The 8,941-nt window shown below is 40.4% G+C and overlaps 1 pseudogene; it reads left to right on the top strand.

Moving 5' to 3' along the window:
* Positions 1-4,457: 4,457 nt before the first annotated feature.
* Positions 4,458-5,485, top strand: LOC144640715 (uncharacterized; annotated as a pseudogene).
* The last annotated feature ends 3,456 nt before the right edge of the window (positions 5,486-8,941 follow it).

Below are 8,941 nucleotides of genomic sequence, written 5' to 3'. Positions count from 1 at the left end.
GTCTGTTTCATCAGTCTTATTCATAAAAGCCTTGCAAACAGAGCATTGAATAATAAACACACAGAGAGTAATTGTATGATGCAGTGAATTATTAGTGTGTCATTGAACTTCTGTTACCCAGTGATGATATAAACAATCTAAGATGTGTAAAAACTTTCCAGTATGCTAAAAATCGACTTGCTCTAACTTTGGACCTTTAGTTTTTGGTGTCAGCGAATCGTGGCCTTGGAAATCAGAACAGATGTATTTACAAACGGAACAAATTGCGTCACTTTTGCATTGAAAATTGTATGAAACTGTGTCTTGTTTCCCTCTGATTATTGGGCGATTGCATCAGTCTATTAAGCCTTTTATGCATGCCCCAGTTGTAGAAAGGGTGGATAAAGCTAAATCAATATCCAGTGAATAAGTAAGTGTTGATAAAAATACAGTCAACTCTCTCTAAGACGGACACCTTCGGGACCGGTGTCCTAGCCGATTTTGACCCCCCGGTCCAAATCTGCTAGCCGATATGGACCCCCCGGTCCAAATCCACTAGCCGATATGGACCGCCGGGAGTCCATATTGGCTAGCGAATTTGGACCCCCCTTCGGGAATTTGGACCCCCCCCCCCCCCCCATCAGAAGTGATCATACTTTACTTTCGTACTCCTGCAGTCGTAAACGAATAAAAGAAAAGATGATTAAATGTTCATACGAATATTTCGTGGACATTGAAAAAGAGGAAATAGACAACGTACGCCTCGGTGTTTACCAAACATAGCATGCACGCGCATTGTAAAATTTATGTCCCGAAGCAACGTTTTCCAAATGAAAATCAAGTGTCATTTTTGTTGATCCGAGCTCAAAGTGCAGAACCAAATTTACAATTGCGTTTTTTGTTAGTTTGTTGTCACGTCTCAAATTATAATAAGACATGTTCGGCTAATAAGTCCCTTACTGTCAAGTTAGTTCATTAGAATAAATGTTCGGTTGAGTGAATTTACAAAAACCTGAAAAGATACAGGACAATAAGATTACTACTGGACTCTAATTACATTGTTTTCTTTTTGTTTTTACTTTACACAATAGATTTCTTCTAAATAGCTTCCGACTTTTAAAACAGTTTTTCGCTTTGCCGACAAAACAAAGAGCAGTTTTCTCGACTTTAACAGCGTAAGAAGTGTTTTTTGTAGTATAAGCTTTGTTAAAAGTTGTAAAATTGAAATAGAAAGATTCTCACAAAAAGCGCGAACGCGAGTTTTATTACTTCTGTGTAAATTAGTTGTGAAACTAGGAGAAAATACTTGTTCACGGTATTATAATTATTATCATACCGAAAGCGTAAAACACATTTACTGTTGTGTTCTTGATAGTTTGTCGTTCGCTTGAAATGAAACGTTTTGACAATACCCAAGGCACCCAAAACAGGTTAAATAAAGTTGCTAACACCGCGTTTTTTGTCTAGTTTACTCCACAACGAATTATCATTATGGAGTAATCAATAGTTACTGTTTACATTTCACAACTTTTTTTAAGAGGTTCCGACTTCTTTAAAAAGTTTTTTTTTTGTAACAGTGCCGATAGAGCAAGTTTGTCGGCTATTCAGTAACTGCATGCGCATGCGGAACGTTGAAAAATATGATTGCAAATGGAAAAATTTACTGAGTAAGAAGGAGACAAAGCTTAAATAACAATTGTTTAGGGGGGTCCAAATCGGCGAAGGGGGGTCCATATCGGCTAGTGGATTTGGACCGGAGGGAGAGGTGTCCGCCTTACAAAGAGTCGAGGTAACGTGACACTAAAATAATAAAAGGACCGTATTTGCTTGTTAAAGCAAAACTTGAGAGCTACAAACTGTAATACTGTAAGTAAAGAACGACCTCTTTAGTGTCCATACACGTAAGCAGAGAAGTAATCCGTTAAGCCTGGTTTTCGCTAGCGACTCAAGCACAAGTACAAGCCTAAGGATAACAGCTCTTATTTCACCGTGAATACGGCTTCTACGCAAGCAAAAGCACAAGCACATTGCATTTTGATGCTTATGCTTAAACTTGTGTCAAGCACAAGAGTCATTTTTTTCCTGTTCGCGTGACTGCGCTTGTGCTTGCGCTTGGCCTTGCGTCGCTAGTGAAAACCAGGCTTTCAAGCGTCATTGTTTTTGCCGGGTTAGTAAGCTTGGTATACGCGTATCCTTAGGGCGCTGAATAACTTTGCTTTAGGTCCTGATACGACGTTTGGAAGTATTTTCACTAATAAAGCATGATAAAAAACACTTCTCAAGTGTCCGTTAATGATTTCAAAGTGTCCGTTGTCCGTCTAAGAGAGGTGTCCGTCTTATAGGGAGTTTGGTTACAGTAAAATGACTGAAAAACGGCAGGGACCATCACCAGGTGTCCGTCTTATGGAGGTGTCCGTCTTATAAGAAGGCCAATTCTAAAAGAGATAGACTTGCTTCAAGTCGGTCATTTAAAGACAGCCAGTCTAATGTTAGTGAACATGTTTCATCTTTGTTGGGAGCGAGACCGGCAGCTTACCCCCCCCCCCGGGAGGGGGGCACTCCCATATATGGCCTACACGGGACGTGCCGCTGGATAGGGTATGGTTTTTGGCTCCTCCGGACCTGAACAGGGTATATAATTTCAAGCTCCTCTGTCCTAAACAGCGCCTGAACCTGTCCTAGACAGGGTATTCCTGCAAGACTGTCGTCAAGTATTATTTACATTGTTTTTGCTTTCGCTTCAATAAAAAAGCATTATTTTATTTGGTGGGATCGGTGTTCGAATTTCAATGCGTCGAACATCGGGTACGGGACGGAAACACAAAAAAGCGTAAATGATCGTTGATGTTGTCCTTTGTCCTAAATAGGGTCTTCAAATAGGGGGTGTTGTCCTACACAGGGTAGCTATTTTAAGTTTTTATTGTCCTAAACAGGGTCAGGGTTTCAAACCCCCAGCGGCACACCTATACAGTACACACCTATACCCCCCCCCCCCCCGGAGCTTACCACAGGTTGGCCACACGACTGGTATTCTTTGAATTTCATTTTGTCAGAACAAAGATAACTATTTTAATGATATGGGAAAATCTCATTTGCATTTACTTTCAACACAATTAATATACACGACTATAAAAACTAGTGTCGTCAGAAGACCTCGTCAGTTGGTAGCCATATGCTGTTAAGAATTTAAGTGTGTTGAAAGTAAATGCAAATGAGATTTTCCCATATCATTATGATGTTCAGTAATACTTTCTTGGCTTCGGCGAACAGAATTTCACAAAGATAACTATTCCTTTGGTAGTAGGTGTAGTGATAATAGTAATGAGGCCGTCAAGTATTTACATTGTTTTTGCTTTCGCTTCAATAAAAAAGCATTATTTTATTTGGTGGGATCGGTGTTCGAATTTCAATGCGTCGAACATCGGGTACGGGACGGAAACACAAAAAAGCGTAAATGATCGTTGATGTTGTCCTTTGTCCTAAATAGGGTCTTCAAATAGGGGGTGTTGTCCTACACAGGGTAGCTATTTTAAGTTTTTATTGTCCTAAACAGGGTCAGGGTTTCAAACCCCCAGCGGCACACCTATACAGTACACACCTATACCCCCCCCCCCTTCATACAGGGGGGCGTAAGTGCTTCTTTTCCCTTGCTCTGTTAATGAAAGCATTCGGAATGTCCGCCAGCAAAACTTGGACATAGTCTTCGGGTACGTAGTGTCTTTCAACACGACACCATTTCCCTGAAAACAAACCAAACAGTATAGTCCTCGTTATTTTACAAGAATTTAAAATTGTTTGATCGATCTACTTTCAGGCATGTTGTTATCCTATTACCGGGAATCATTTCCAGTAAACAATAGACCACAAAACAAATACGCACTTTGATTGCACATACATGAGCACATTCGGTACTTAACAGCTGTTCGAACGTGAAAAATTACGTAAATTACTTACCTGCGGCTTTTGGATGGAGACAGGAATTAATGCTATCCACGATGCAACTTAACCATTGTTTGTAACTTGAAGACCTTCGTTCTCTTTGTTTGGGAATCTGTACGAGCTCTTGTCCATTGTAGAACGGGAAGGAAGTCGCAGACTCTGTAATAATGTGATGTTTGGACTCTCTGTGCCTCAGAAGTGCAGTTGTTGTGTTAAACATGCACGGACATAAATCACTGTGTTTTGAATACCGCCATGAAAGTTGCCATGTTTTCGATCTGCATGAATGAAAGACCCACTTGAACTGCCTTTTGTACAAACCACTATTGCTATGGAACAATAAGCCTTTTTATTGAGCGACCAATCAGTAAACTAAAAAATGTGTGAATAATGGGAAGATCTTCCGGTAAATTTTGCATCCATGCTACGCGATCGACTGGCTTTTCGTTCATACTTTTTCTTCACATTCCTGAGAGACTGCGCTTTTTACAAGCACCGAATTTAAAATACTTAATTTTAGCTACTAAATTGTCATTCCTTTGGATGGCTAGAAACAAACGTAAGAACGTAAAAGATAAGGACCGGATAAAGCAGATACGAAAGGAGGCCCGAAAGAGGTGGAGGAACAAGAAAGCGAATGAGAAAGCAATGAAAAACGTAAAGAAAGAAGCCATCGCGGGACTGCATTGCGCTAAAGAAAGTAATCAGGCCGCCGAGTTATCGGGTAAAACAGCCCTAACAACCAAGAGCCACCCAAACCGCGAGTGGTGCTTCAGCGGCATGTCAAGGAAATCGATCCCTCGTTATTGGTAAAATCGGAAAAGTTCTTGGGCTCTGGCACATTTGGAAACTGCTACCTGGCATATTACAGAGATGTGGTTGTGACAGTTAAAGAATACAAGAAAAGGAAGTGTAGCCTCGACTACCTTAAAAGAGAAGTGCGCCACGAGGCCAAGATGATCAACCATCTTGAAGATCACCGTGGCGTCCCTCTATTGTTTGGAATCGTGACAAAGAGCGAGCCGTTCCGGCTGATCACAAAGTTTCACGGAATAAAACAGAAGAGCTTTACCCTACAATTGTTAATAAAGAAGAAGAAACTGGACAAGCCTACTTGGTTATTTATTCTAAAGAATTTGGTTGACGCTTTGGACCACATCCACTCATGCGGCATCCTGCATAATGACTTAAAATGCAACAACGTTGTGTTGGAGTACCGGGACCAGCAGTGGAATCCCGTCATTATAGATTTCGGGAAGGCCCGGTTTATCTCAGATCCGAAGCCCGTTTTATTAATGAAAGCGGAAAAGCAAGAAGGCTACCGCCAGAAGTTCCCGCACATTGCCCCGGAAATTGTCAACGGCAGCGATAGACAAAGTATTTATTCTGATATTTACTCTATGGGCAAAATCGTTTTGGCCGTATTAGATTTGCTACCAACAGCGACTGCAAAGTCAATAAAAGTCGCAAAATCCGCGATTTGCGAAGAGCCTACGAAACGCCCCACGCTCAAGGAACTCTCTGCTGCTCTTTAAACTGTCAGTTTGACTGTCATGTAGACAAACATTGGTCCATTCTCGTTCCCAGAGCCTTCCGTTTCTTTTGGTCACGTGGTCGGCGAAACGAAGGGCTCTGGTAACACTGCATCCTCTTCCCCAGGGCCACGCGTATTTTTTTAAATGACATGACGTAGTGGCCCTGGTAACGGTAAAAAATATGATTTTTTTGATTGGCTGATAAAAACTGCATGCGTAATTAGGTAAAAAAATGAAACGCTTCTACGCAATTTTCGTTATACTTCCGGTCAGTTTGAAAATGTTTCCGGAAAAAGACCGAATAACAGTCTGGGAGTTTGTTGGGAGTTTATTGGAATAACATATTCACGAAGCAGACCTTTGTTTATGAACAAATGAAAAGTACATCTTTTGTAAGGTGTAACTCGGTTGTACTTTTTATTGCATTAAAAATATTGCAAACATTTGCACTATCAACGTTAACTTAGCTTATACAAGATATACACACTAAATGGAGTTCATGAATACATGAAGACTTTGAAATTCAATGTGATATTTCTTACCGCCGCTCAATAGAATGATACCTCATCGCTCAGCCGCTTTTTTAGCTCTGAATTTTCTACAATACCTCCGCATGGCCATAAATAAATTTCACAGTATCATCAACCGTCGGAATGTTTATATCAGCTGATGATTTCCTCGACTCCGTGTTTAAACACTATGACTCCAATTCCTCTGGATTCTTACTTTTCTATCTGCCGTCTTCCTGTTCCATTCCTTGTTTCTTGATGTCCTCCGACAATTGTAGCAAGGATTGCTGTACAGCTCTTTCGAACGCCAAACTCAAATGTCGTATCTTCTTTCAAATTCGCTTTCTTCTCGTCTAAGTCAGCCCCAGCCTTCCCCTTTCTTTTACTGAGCAGGCGCAGACGAACATTTATGCAGTGGGCATGCGCTACCGGATGTCGTGGATTTTACGACATCCGGTAGTCACATTCTCGTCCCCATAGCCCTTTCGTTTCTCTTAGCCGGCTTGGCACGAGAAAACGGAGGGCTCTGGGGACATAGGATTTTTGAATTAATTCGAATTTTTTTGATTGGCTGTTTGGAACAAAGAATTTCTAAACGGAAGTCGAAAACGTAACGACTCTCTCATACATTCTTTTGAAACGTCATGACTGCATACATGAAGACCGGAAGTCCTAGAATCTAGGACTGGAAATCCTTTGTCCCCAGAGCCCTTTGTTTCCTCGTGCCAAGGCCCAGCCGGCTAAGAGAAACGAAAGGGCTATGGGGACGAGAATGCGGTAGTCAGTGTTACCATTCTCGTTCCCAGAGCCTTCCGTTTCTTTTGGTCACGTGGTCGGCGAAACGAAGGGCTCTGGTAACACTGACTACCGGATGTCGTAAAATCCACGACATCCGGTAGCGCATGCCCACTGCATAAATGTTCGTCTGCGCCTGCTCAGTAAAAGAAAGGGGAAGGCTGGGGCTGACTTAGACGAGAAGAAAGCGAATTTGAAAGAAGATACGACATTTGAGTTTGGCGTTCGAAAGAGCTGTACAGCAATCCTTGCTACAATTGTCGGAGGACATCAAGAAACAAGGAATGGAACAGGAAGACGGCAGATAGAAAAGTTAGAATCCAGAGGAATTGGAGTCATAGTGTTTAAACACGGAGTCGAGGAAATCATCAGCTGATATAAACATTCCGACGGTTGATGATACTGTGAAATTTATTTATGGCCATGCGGAGGTATTGTAGAAAATTCAGAGCTAAAAAAGCGGCTGAGCGATGAGGTATCATTCTATTGAGCGGCGGTAAGAAATATCACATTGAATTTCAAAGTCTTCATGTATTCATGAACTCCATTTAGTGTGTATATCTTGTATAAGCTAAGTTAACGTTGATAGTGCAAATGTTTGCAATATTTTTAATGCAATAAAAAGTACAACCGAGTTACACCTTACAAAAGATGTACTTTTCATTTGTTCATAAACAAAGGTCTGCTTCGTGAATATGTTATTCCAATAAACTCCCAACAAACTCCCAGACTGTTATTCGGTCTTTTTCCGGAAACATTTTCAAACTGACCGGAAGTATAACGAAAATTGCGTAGAAGCGTTTCATTTTTTTACCTAATTACGCATGCAGTTTTTATCAGCCAATCAAAAAAATAGGGCCCCAATGGGTCCATGTGTTTTGCTGCTAGAGCAAAGTCTTAGGGAACATGTTGATGAAAGACAAGTGAGTCGAGATTGAAATCCAACGTCTTTTATTGTCTGTCACTTGTGTGCAGGTTAATAATTGCACTATATTGTAGTCACTTTGTGTTAATTCAATCCTGATAATTTTACTGATCAATGTTATGTTGAAATCAAAGACAGCAAACATAATTTAATTACTAGTAAGTTAACGTAATGTCTGACATGATTGTCTCTTTGATAAAAAACAGTAACTCTTAACATTATAAAAAAATCTCAATGAACTCAATGTGATTCTTTTAGTGGCGTTATCTCACTGGTTATCGTTAGTTGTATTTGGAATCATTGTCACAATGGTAGCGTTTTAACAACAACGAAAAAGACAGAATCTATTGACCTTATAAGAACTCAATGTGATATATTTATTAGTGACAAGACAGTGGTTCTTTAACCACTTTCACCCAAATTAAACACTGGAACAACTAACTCTTAACAAACTTGTTGTGTCACCCTGAGTTAAATATGCAAAATTCAGAAATTATAAATAATCGCACGCGCACCGGCGTACAACAACAGAAAGACGGCGTTGAACGTAACGCAAAGTTCATTTTGAAAGCGAAAGTTTACAAATAATTATTATCATTCGTCAGTCATCCCTTCACGCATGAACACTCGTCGAATTTCAGTGTCTTCACAACAAGATCGGAAGATCGATAAGGACCAATTTTTGATTCTGCGAAAGTTCGTTTTCTTAAAGTTTTAGAAATTTGTGAAGTTGGAGGATTCACTGAGGACTGCGTAGCCGAAGATGCAGTGGCTCGCTGGACATCAAATTCTATTTTTCACGGCGTTTAATTAATCTTCACAAAATAAACATGTGGCGCCAGCGCGTCTGGCAGTCAAAAATTCATTTTTCAAAAAACTTTCCCTTTCCAGCTATTTTAGCGGGGCTTATACTATAGTACCTACCTGTCAGTCGTAGAAAAGCTGAAATTTAAGGATGAACTGTTTATTAAATGAAGACCGTATTATTTTTTAATAACTAGTAAACAAACTGGTCGCCACGCATTTAAACACGAACTGACGAATGTTGCATCTGATGCAGTGAATCTGGTGAATGAGAACTTCCTTTAATATCTCTTTGTTTTCGACGGTGTGCACCACTGAATAAGTTTCTTTCCCATTGTGATGTTACTAGTATTAATTCGTTTCTAGCTGTCTTTTATATAGCTCGAATACAGCTACAATTAGCGGTGCAGCCTACCAGCATGGTATATTCCTTTCCAGCTGTCTTTGCGTGACAA

Source organism: Oculina patagonica, unplaced genomic scaffold (genome assembly GCF_052425735.1).
Source record: "Oculina patagonica isolate OP01 unplaced genomic scaffold, crgOcupat unplaced429, whole genome shotgun sequence".
In the NCBI taxonomy this organism is placed as follows: Eukaryota; Metazoa; Cnidaria; class Anthozoa; order Scleractinia; family Oculinidae; genus Oculina; species Oculina patagonica.
Note: the sequence above shows the minus strand (reverse complement) of the source record. Positions and strands in the feature narration are given on the sequence as shown.